The sequence below is a fragment of the Ambystoma mexicanum genome, chromosome 3q (genome assembly GCF_040938575.1).
Source record: "Ambystoma mexicanum isolate Mex_15411 chromosome 3q, UKY_AmexF1_1, whole genome shotgun sequence".
Taxonomy (NCBI): Eukaryota; Metazoa; Chordata; class Amphibia; order Caudata; family Ambystomatidae; genus Ambystoma; species Ambystoma mexicanum.
The window spans coordinates 137,380,295-137,392,454 of NC_090926.1; positions in this window are offsets into that span (position 1 = coordinate 137,380,295).

Below are 12,160 nucleotides of genomic sequence, written 5' to 3' on the forward strand. Positions count from 1 at the left end.
CAGTTGAGCCTGATGGAACTTTAACTATGAGCTCTAGGGAGATGAGGCTTTTGTCCCTACTGGGTACTTGATACGACCAGGGAAAGAAGAGATTATAAGTGTTACCCTTCACATGTTTCCTAGTGGAAAGAATGGATTGGTTGGTTAGAGTTTGATAAACAAACCTCATCTGAGAATGGAGATAGAGAAGGGGTTCACACTTTCTTTGTAGGGATTCCTGCCCACTGGCAGAAAATGTAGCTGTTTTAAATCTTTCTCAGCTATAAAAGTTATAGGACTTGCCCCTATGCTGGAAGAAGTAATGTTATTCTCCTTACTCCCAAATATACCAATATTCACCTCGAGAGGCCACTGATTACTAGGGTCTTCTCTTATTCTCCTGGTTCGTTTGATGGAAAAATAATCAAAGCTCCTTTCCTCCCTTGCAAGGGAGGTGTCAGAACGAGGTTTAGAACAGGAAGTACAGGTGGCACGGAAAGAAGGAATAGGCTCAGACTAATCGTTTTCTGACTAGTTATGTTTTATCAGAATCCAAGTGAACAAGGAGACTTTTTTGGCCGCGGTTTTGAAACAGGAACCCATTGAACAAGACGGCCACATGCGCACTTTGTCACAAGAAACAACAATCATTGACCATAAACTGTAAGAAGTCCTACAAAAGAAATGGAATTCTGGGACATCATATAAATAACTGTGATGTACCAGGGAGACAAGAAATAAAGGTAGAGGAATTCACCTTTGATCAAACTATTAAACAACTGTCCTGCTCTAGCCCAATTTCTTCTTTTTGCAATCATCACTCTGACAACACAGAGGTATATTCAATTGGTTCTCAGTTAAAGAAAGGCTCCTGTCCGTAAGAAGGCCACGAAAAAACTTTTTTGATAGACTACTAGAGATAGTGCTTAATTAACAACATGGCCGAACATGGCTGACTGTCTTTCTGCTATCCAGGAGTGGTGTGCCGCCAATGACCGCTGCCTAAATGCCAGTAAGACTGAGATTCTACACATCGGCACACCCACTCCCTCCTCTCTTGGCCCTCTTCCTGCTCCCACCTGCAAGGCTAAAAACCTCGGGGTCATCTTTGACTCCACATTCTCCTTCTCTCCTCACATCTCTGACGTCTATAAGAAGTCACACTACCAGCTGCACCTCCTCAGAGGCATTCTTCCTTTCCTCTCCTTCCCCCAGAAGCTCACTGTCTCCAGAGCCCTGGTTCTCTCTAGGCTGGACTATTGTAAAAGCCTGTGAAGAATATGTCACTAAATTGGAATCTGTCCCTAAATTGTATCCGAATACTAATCAGGCTACAGCTCCAGCTCAGGCAGCAGATAAAAGATTAATGGTAGGGAGGCGGGACTTCCCAGAGTGATTGACATAAAGTATGTAGTTATAAAAGAACAGCGAGGTGCTTTTCTTTAATGAGTTCTTGTTTTGTTTTGTTGCTAGGAGACAGCCGAGGTGGAAGAAGAAAATGTCAGTTATGAGTGGGCCTATTAATGAAGCTCCACCGTAACGCTGAAGAGAAAGAGAAGGTTGCGCCAAGTTAACAGTTTGTGGTTAAATAGATAGGATAGCTGACTATTTGTCTTCGTGTGGCTGCCAGCTGACTGTGAAGGCGCAGAAGAGAGAAGCCGGAGAAGACGACGCGCTACACGGCTCGCCAGTGTCAGATGTGAAACTGACAGAGAGCCGGAGCCGCGCAACGAAGGGAGGCAGACCTGAAGGGGCGTGACCAATCCGACAGGGACGCGAAGGGGAGATTGGTGGCTCGCCTGTGTCAAGTGTGAAATTGACAGAGTCGGAGCCGCGGAACGAAGGGAGGAGGCCTGAGGGGGCGGGGCCTAACACCGGCTGGGATAAGAAAGATATGCTGACAAAATCCTTTCATCCTGGGGAAAAGAAAAGAAACAGTATCGTGCAGAGCCCATAGAGGAAGGTTTGTCTGAGAGTGGGGAAGTGTTTATGCCTTGAGGAAAAAACCCATTTCAAGAGTGGAAAAAAAGGCAAAGATACAAGAAGAGTTAAAATACTTTGTGACATTTGAACTGTAACGTGAAAAGGCTCACAACTTGGTGATGGAGGCGAATCACCCACTATGAACATTTAATGCGAGTGCACTATACAGAGTTCCATCATTTAAACAGGCCCTGATGAAAGAAGAACTATATGATTAACCAACAGGATAGAAACTCTGCATTAGTCCTTTAAAAAAAACAAAGAAGGTTCTGTGAGTCAGTCTTACCTGAAAGAGAAGTTTTGGATGTTTCTTTATTAAGAAAGGGATGAATGAAGAAACCCCACACTGGAATGAATGCCTCCTTAAATTCTTTCATTTCGTATGAGGAAGAAGAACTATAATTGATTAAAGAAATCTCTTCATAACGTATCTGTAGTGTTGTACTTATCTATTTGCACTGGGTGCACACAGTGCTGCTGATGGTAGAATACAGCTATGTCATATGGAATGTGATGGGACCTGAGGGTTCCAAGAACTAGAGTTGGGAACACAGGATGGGAGAACCTTACATGGAAAGATGCCATCTGTTTAGCTCCCTGCCGCTTTCTATATAGCTAGCCCTGTAACTCTGTAACTAAGTAATAAACTTACTTCTTTTATATATACTGGTCTCCTGTGCCTTACCTGAATCCAGATCTTTCCTTACCATCCCTGATACTACAAATATCCTTTCTTTGGTGATCAGAAAAATGTATTAAAGTTTGTGTTGAAAGAGTTGTTTTGGTCCGAGTGTGCTCTTATTCCCACAACAGAGTGTGACACAGCCTCTATCTAAATCTGCCTGCCTCCACTCTCCGCCCTCTGCAACTTATCCAGAACAGGACTGCGAGACTTGTCTTTGGCCTCAAGCCCAGGGATCGTATCTCTCCAGGACTGAAATCTCTGCACTGGCTCCCTGTGGCTGTGAGGATTAAGTTCAAAACCCTCTGCATTGTCCACAAGGCCTTCTGGGGCTGCAATACCTTCCTATTCGAGTTCTTCGCTCATCCACCTCCAGCTCCCACAGGGTCAGTCGCTTCTCCAAGCAACGAGCTGGTGGTAGATCTCGCTCTTTGGCAGGGGTCTCCCTCTGGAACAGCCTTCCTGCCTCCCTGAAACTTGAGGAGAACCATCTGCGGTTCCAGAAGCACCTCAAAACCTTCCTCTTTGCTTCTGCTTTCTCCCCCCTCTCCCCTGCTGAATTCCTGCCTGAAACTGCACTGGTTACCTGGCCACCCCTTTTGATCTCGGGCCCAGGCCCCGTCGGATGCACAACTGCACTTCCTCCCTGGCAAACCCTGTACCTGGGGTCGGTTTTCTGTATCCCTACAGTCCCCCTACCAGCACTTATGTCTGCACTTCCTTGCACTTACCACCAGCTGGCCCTTTTCAATTTATCTTATTTATTCTATTATCCCATGTACTGCACTTTCCCCGCTCCCTTCACCCTTGCACTTTTCCCTTTCACCTTCCCATGCACTTGTGCGATCTGAATGACACCTGGCCTAGTAAGATTGTTGTCTTTCTTCCCTCTGTTCCCTCTCCCTTGCCTCGTCGCGCCTTGAAACACTTGTGTATAGGCGGATTATAAATGCCATATCATATATATTTAGTCTCCTCTTTTTTCTGGAGATCACTTGAGCTCTACCTGAGACCTCTTTAGATTTATGTGACTGATAGACGGTATCTACAGGTTTACAAATATCTGCAGTAAGAGATACATGTTAGAAAACTTGACAGTTTCTGTGTAACAGCTCTTGTTCTACAGAATAATAGCGCAATTTTCACTTACACCCCATTGTGTTTCAATTTTATGTTCCATTTTTGTATTTTTTATCATGAATGATGTTGTGTTTTTAGGCATAATCAAAAGTACAGAATACATTTTCAAGTCTAATAAACTTTTCTCGTGGCTGAGATCAATAATTAACCAGTATTGACATAAGGTTTAACCAAAGTGTCACCAATCGAAGATTTGGGTGAAGAGCGGGGTAATCAGTTTTCCATCTATATTTCTGAATTAGAGTTTCTTCCTAATTGAAACCGATTGTCACATTCACCTGTCTCTCTGCAGGAGCGATGGATGAGCCTCCCTTGACCCTGAGTTCTCACTTCCCTTGTTTCACCCAGAGGGATACCTGTCAAATACAATATGTACACTCAGACCTGAATTCACCCGATTACCCTGGGCCCTTCCCTTCTCCTTACTGTGTGCTGTGTTGTCCCCTAAGGGCTTACCTTGATTTTTAGTAGGGTGTGCACTCCATCCTGCATTCGCAGGGGTGCGATTCACTCATGAATGATGCCAATGTCTGTTGGGTGAGTTCTGATGCCACACGCTGTTATATGCCTTCACAGTGAGGCCGAGTGTTCAAGGCGCCAGTTTCTTCACTGGCTAGAAAGTCCTTTCCACAAGTGAACTTGCGCGGAGGATGTTGAGTGTCCAGAGTTGTCCGTATTGTCTTTGTTTGCCAAGGTATTTTGTGGGTGAGTAGCGCCGCGTGTAGAAGTCAGCCGCTGGTAGGTATGCGCAGCGTCTTAGAGTCGAGCGCACCTGGCAATGTCTCTCCTTTCCCTTGCAGAAGTGGATCGTGTGGTATTAGCGCCTCGAGTCTGGGTTCAGCACTACTGGAGACTTGGTGGTCTGGTAAGTATGCACGGAGACTTTGGTAAGTTTGCACCGCGTTATGAGAGAGAGCACAATGAATAATGTCTCTTCTTTCTTTTGCAGGTCTTTGAGCGCTCGGACTACAGACCTGGATTCCAGCGTCGCGGGTAGATTCTGTGAGTATGCACAGCGTTACTGAAGTGCGCACGCTAGCACTGTCCTTCTTTGTGCTTACAGGTGCCGGTGTAGAAGTCCCCTCTTGACCGGAGAAAGCTGCAGCATGGAGAAAGCACAGAGGTTCATCCGGAGCAGGTAAGCAGAAGCAGAATGATCCGTAGAAGGTAAGCAGAAGCAGGAGGATCCGTAGAAGGTAAGCAGAAGCAGGAGGATCCAGAGCAGGTAAGCAGAAGCAGGATGATCCGGAGCACGGCAAGTGTGTTGCTGATGCAGCTCACAGTAAGCAACACGAAACACTGGAAGAATCTTGGGTGTGGCTTATATAGCCAGCCACACCAGAACACTAGAGAGCTTATGAATTGTCATGCACTTCCTGTTTGGCAACAGGAAGTGGTAACCAGGAAGTTTCTACAAACACTAGGAAGGAATTAAAAGAAGGTATCTGCTATGGGCTTTTTGTGTGCCTATGCCAGGCCTGCCAAGCCTCCACCCAGCTTGCCCCAACTACCTGCCTGGTACCCATGACACCGATTCCCCGCAAACAAAAAACAAGGGAAAGTACTCAATTTAATAGCATCTCTCCACTAATGCCTGATGGAACTTCCACTATGAGCTCTAGGAAGATGAAGATTTTGTCCCTACTGGGTACTTGATACGACCGGGGAAAGAAGAGATTATAAGTGTTACCCTCCACATGTTTCCTAGTGTGAAAAATGGCTTGAGTGGTTAGTTTGATAAACATACCCCATCTGAGAATGGGGATAGAACAGGGGATCATACTTTCTTTCTAGGGATTGCTGCCCACTGGCAGAAAATGTAACTGTTTTAAATCTTTCTCAGTCATAAAAGGTATAAGACTGGAGCCTATGTTGGAAGAAGTGATGTTATTCTCCTTACTCCCAAATATGCCAATATTCATCTTGACAGGCCACTGATTACTATCCAGGGACTTCTCCAATTGTCCCGGTTCCTTCGATGGAAAAAGAATCAAAGCTCCTCTCCTCCCCTGCAAGGGAGGTGTCAGCACCAGGTTTAGAACGGAAGTACAGGTGGCACAGAACGAAGGAATAGGCTCAGACTAATCATTTTCTGACTTTGTATGTTTGATTAGAATCTGCCATACACATAGTGGATCCCCAGTTTGTATCAGCTGACTCTGATCCCACCCCTAACACCATATGTGAGGGGTCAGAAACGTGAGACAGACAACATTTGGATGATTTATCAACATGCGCCTTTTTATTAAATTATAAATGTTATCAAACGCCTCACCATCTCTACTCTGATGAGGATATTCACAGTCTATCTTGGTAAACTCCCCTTCCCCAGGTTTCAAGATAATTCAGTACAATGTTCAACAAAAGAAAAAGTAAACAAGGGAATCCCTATTCAGGTAAGCTCTATGGGTGACATACCGCTGGATCTGCTGGAGTCTCGCATTCCGGGACACCATCTTATGGTACCTTTGAGCTCTATCCCACTGTCCATCTGTCATGGGTTCCCCATCTCCTCCTCCCAGTCCTGCCTCAGCTGGGGTAGCTCCCTCTCTGCCTTCGCTCTTAAGAGCTCATATATCGTAGATATTTCATGTCCACCCTCTGAGATGTCATACATCATTTCCAGGGGGACATCAGGTTCTTCCGCTAGTGCTGTCTCAGGCCACCTTCCCCTTAACCTTTTCAGGAGCCTGCTGTATGTAATGTATTGGCCACTATGCACCCCTGTCTCCTCCTGCAACCTCTGAAATTCCAATACTTCCCCCCCCCCCCTGCCACATATCTCCGAGGGTGGCTAGACCCACCGGTTCCCAATTCCTACGGACCGCTTTGAACAATTGGGGGTCATCCCCGCATAGAGCCACCAGCGGGACTTGCTGAGAGGGAGGGTCTGAGTCGCCCACCGTTTTCCATGCTCTGCGCCAAACTTCCCAGCCCAACTCCAATAGCCTCCCCCTCACCCCCATCTCAGTTTTATGCATCCACACTGTCTCTCTTAGGAAGTATGGGGCTGAGTCACCCTGCAAAAGCCTGGCTTCAGCCGAGTCCTCCGCAGACAGCCATCTGGCCACATACAACAGCTGTCCCGCCAAGTAATACAGTTCAAAGTTTGGCAGGTTTATGCCCTCCCCCCCCCTTATCACAAGTGTTCTGTAGCTTCCACAGGGCCACCCTATTCCTGGAGTTGCCCTATATGAAGCCCCTGCACATGCCATGGAGTTTCCCAAAAGAGCGTCTGGGAATCAAGTAAGGGACATTCACAAAAAAGTGCAAGAGTATGGGCAGGACGACCATTTTGAGCAGCGCCACTCTCCCCATCATGGCCAGCGATAGTCTAGACCAGAACGCCATGTATTCCTGATGCCCTCAATCGTTTCTCTATATTATGTTTGTTCTCTATCTCTATCTTGTGGTAAATGTTCACACCCAGGTACCTGAATGTTACAGTCTGCCAGGGTATCTGCAGGACGGGTAGCCTCGCCGATGGGGTGCTCCTATACCTCCCCAAGGGGAACAAGCTGGACTTCCCGGGGTTCACCGATATGCCCAAGAGGGTGGCATAACGATCCATCACATCCAGCACATATTGCAGGTTTTCTTCCAGGTAGCGCAAGTAGAGAAGCACATCATCTGCATATAGTGATATCAGATGTGCGACCCCTGTCGTGCGAATCCCCACCTCCCCGTATTGTTGCCGCAGGCATATTGCTAGCGGCTCTAATGCCAGGATGTATAACATGGGTGACAAGGGGCAACCCTGTCTGGTCCCCCTACTGAGTTGCCATTTGTCTGAAATTGTGGGTCCAGTTTTAACTCTCGCAATCGGGGAGCTGTATAGCAACTGGACCCATCTAGTATAACCTGGTCCCATTCCATATCCTTTCAGGGTCGCTTTCAACCACGGCCACCGCACTGAGTCGAAGGCTTTCACCACGTCCAGCGACACAATAGCCATCTCGCCCGAGTCTTCCTTAGTTTGATCAATGATATGGTGCAGCCTCCTGTGGTTATCTGTGATATTTCTGCCGGGGACATAACCCGTTTGGTCTGGGTGTATCAACTTGCTGATTACCCGCTTTAGCCTGTTGGCTAGCAATGCCGTAAGTATTTTGCTATCTTGGTTGAGCATGGACAAGGGCCTGTAGGACCCGCATTCCACGTCCGGCTTACCTGGTTTCAGGAGCGGGACGATCACTGCTTCGCGGAGGGACGCCGGCAGTTCCCCCCCGCTCATAGGCTTCATTAAACATGGGCAGCAGCAGCTGGAGTAGCTCCTGCTTGTAAGTTTTATAAAATTCACTTGGTAACCCATCCGACCCGGGTGCTTTACATGTGGGGAGGTGTTGGATCACCGCCTCCAGTGTGAGTAAGGAGGATTTTTTATCTTGAAGTGCCTTGAATAGTCTTGCTATTCTTAGGGTTTGTTCAGGTTCAATGTTATTTGTGCCCATAGCCATGTTATATGTGGTTCAGCTACATCAGAATGACAATAGTTCCAATGTTTTGGAAACTTAAAAAGGTTCTCCCTTTTAAACGACAAATACCGGGTCTCATCCCACCAGATCTCTTCACCACTCTGGGCCTGGTCTCCTCCTAGGTGATTATCCCACAGTAGACCACCCCCAAAGTCAGGATCAGGAAGTGTCTGCCTTGTCCAGGCCACCTGGGAGTAGACTTTAGGCAGGGCTTTAGTGAGGGATCCATAGGATTCGTCACACTCCCCAGTGCAATGTTCTCTGTCACACATAGACTACATATTTACCACAAAGAGGATCTCATTCTTCATTGTTGCGGCGATGAGAATATATAGTTCTATCAGATTATGCAAAAGTGGTGGCCAGGTTTGACTCTCCTACCCCCAAGCTACTCTCAAACAAATGGCAATTGGCTTGTCGATCTGGATTTCACCCCCTCTCTGATGAATCTGTGGATGAGTTCTTTAGGTTTAAATATCAGAGCCAGATTAGATACATACTAATTGGGATGAATGTAAAGCGATGCCTTAGGGGTCACATTATCAGTTTTGCAGCCAGGAGAATGAAGGAATCAAATAAAACAGAACAAGTCTTTTGCATAAAGATCAAGCAGCTGCAGAAGAATTAAGTTGAGTACACTGGAGGACTACCGTCACAAAATAAAACACAAGAGCCTTGCAACTGTTTCAGTATTAGGAGTTTCATTTGCACTAAACTAAGTACTGCTGAGTTGATAAAAACATCTCTCTGGCTCGCTAATTAAAGAAAAAAGAAGAATTAAGGGCCATTGCTGGGATAAGGAACAAAGCTGGGCATAAACCAATCAGCACTTTGACGCAGTTCAGTTTTTATGTGGCACTTTATAAATACCCATCATAAATCAGATAGCTGTGAAATCACAGTCGAATTTGCTAAATTGTACAAGCCCTTAAATAATACAGAAGAGGTCCCCTCACTGGAAGGCATTTAGAAATGGTTCAATAGGCTGCCTAGCCAAGCCTTGGATGAGGCCCACGTACCAGAATTGGGTGCCACTTTTACATTACATGAGCTAGCAGCTAAAGTCCTGGGCATGAAAGGTTTGATGATGGATTTCATGGCAGCATTTGCCAACCAATTAGCACCCAGCATCTTGAGCGGTATGTTCACTTTCAAGCAATGGCAACTGTGGTGGGTACAGCTGCTGAAGCAATGATCACGATCCTCTCTAAACCGGGGTGGGATCAGACATCTATCAAGAAATATTGCTCCAGCTCTTTAATAGCAATTGCAAGATCTTTGTTGAAGTACTAGCAACTAAACTTAAATCCATCCTCCCAGAATTGTCGATCAAACTGGCATCATAGCTGGGAGACTAGCGGCTTACAATACTAGGCTGCAGTGTTTTATTCTGACAAAAGCAAGACAATGGTGAGAGGCCTGGGTAGCTGTGACTTTCCATGCAGAGAAGACCTTTTCTCTTCGTGTGGGATGGGGTTTTATTCATGAAGTGCAAAGGCAAGCGCACTGGTTGAAGGATTTGACAGCCTTGTCAATATATAGTATCAGAGTCCAAGTGCAGCCATATTTGTTAATGGGACTCTCTTCGCACTTAGGAAGGGAAAATAACAAAGGTGCCCTCTCTCGCTGCTGTTATATGTTCTGGTTCTTGAACCACTAATGGAGCTCATAGGGGAGTCCGATGGTATTAAAGAAATAACCATTGGGAATTCAGATGGTCAAACTCTCTGCGTATGATCTTATGCTCCAACATGGCTGACCCCATACCTCTATTCCCTCTTTAATAGGACTACTCCTAAGTATCGGGCTATTCGCTGAAATACCAATAACGCCATGCCATTGACAGAATGGTGTACATCAGATGATTTCGCGGGGACAGGTATAACCTGTAGCTCAAATGGAATAAAATATGTGGTCATTACAATAGGCTTGATGGTGGACCGATCATTTGAGATGTGTGCGGCCCCCACCATTAAGTAAAGGAATTGCTCGCCGCCTGGCCCCCGCTCAGGTTCTTGTGGTTGGCTCATCTGGATACTATTAAACTGATGATGGCGATTCCAGTGGCATTGTACCCATTGTCAAAGATCCCATCTGTGTGGCCCGAATCCTTCTTTAGCACGCTGGCTAGGATCTCAGTAAACTTCCTATGCAACATGAAAAGGTGAGGATTACACAGAAAAAGCTAAAAGACCCAGAATCTAAGGGAGTAATGGGCTTTGCAGATATGATTACATTATGCAAACCTATGACCTCTGGCAAGTGCTGATGAAAAATTGGCTTACTGACTTAGCCATACACACGGGATAAGGGGGGTAGAGTTACCAGCATCTACAGAAGGTGGGGAGAGGGAAGATGATGACAGTGTATGATGCGCCAATGAGCTACCTGGAGATGGAAGCCTTTGACAAGGCCTTCCTGTGATTCACAGGTCCAAAATTGATGAACAACTGAGAAGTCTTCCGAATGCTCTTCATGCGTGTCACATAAAACATCAAGGCACGAGCAATGTCCAGCAAAAGCAAGGCCCTATCTGCTGGCAACGACGGATTTGGGAAGAAGACAGGCAACACCCAAGGCTTGCTGAGGTGGAACTCTGATGGCATCTTCAGCATACATAAAGGTAGGAGGTGTACGCAGTACCACCATTGAAGCGCGGAAGGACAAGCACAGCTGCCTGCACAACAGGGCCTGGGTCTCCCCAACCCAGCTGGCCGAGGTGATCGCCATGAGGGAAGCTGTCTTCCACGATAGAAACTTGCGCAGGGCCCGATGCATCCGCTCAAAGGGCACCCTCATTAGCTTAGTCTAGACCACATTGAGTTCCCAAGCCAGGGCTGGAGCCTTCACCACCAGAAAAGTCCTGAACAGTTCCTTGAGGAACTCCTTGATGAGTCTGTGCAAGCACAGGGAAGGCCTACCCGGTGCCCTGGTGTAACAGGACATGGCAGTGAGGTGCACCTTGATAGAGGAATGAGGAGTCCAGCTTTGGCCATGGAAAGCAGGTATGGTACGAGCTGCAGGGCTGTGACACGCAGAGGGGTAATCTTCTGAGCCCGGCACCACACAGAAAAACACTTCCACTTATGGCCGTAGCACGTCAACATTGAAGAGGCTCTGGCATTGGCCAGGATGTCCTTACACTCTGCAGGTAAAGAATAATGTCCAAACTCTAGGGCTGCAGGAGCCAGGCCCTGAGGTTCAGCCACGCTGGTTCATGGTGCAGAATTGCTGCTCCCTCTCTGGAGAGAAGATCCGGAAGTAGTGGCAGCCTGATGGACGGAGCCACCGACAGAAGTAGCATGTCTGGATACCAGATTTGCCGCACCCATGCCAGAGCGATGAGTATCATCCTGGAGTGACACTGAGTGTGTTGATCACTCATAGCAGGAGTGGGAACGGAGTAAAAGCGTATAGGAAAAGTCCCTCCCACGGGAATGAGAATGCATCCCCATGCTCCATGGCTGCAGGAACCTGCTGAAAAACCTCTGACACTTGGAATGCGTTGCCATCACGAAAAGTTCGATCTGGGGTCGATCCCATTCTTGGAATAGAAGATCCTCCTGGTCCTGGCGAGGCTCCCACTCGTTGCAAGAACGTAGCTCCCTGCTGAGCAAGTCTGCAATGGTGTTCTTGGTGCCCGCCAGGTCAAAAGGGATGAGAAAAATATTCTGATGAATGGCCCAATGCCACAGATCCAGGGCTTCACTGGAGAGCGCCGGAGAGTGTGTTCTGCCCTGCTTCTGGTTGTAGAACATGGTGGTGGTGTTGTCTATGAAAATAATCACCACCTTGCCCCTCAACAATGGCAGAAAGGACTGGAGGGACTAGAAGATGGCCCGGCGCTCCAGTACGTTTATGTGAAGTTTATTTTTCTGGCAGAGACCTCTGGCGAGCAACT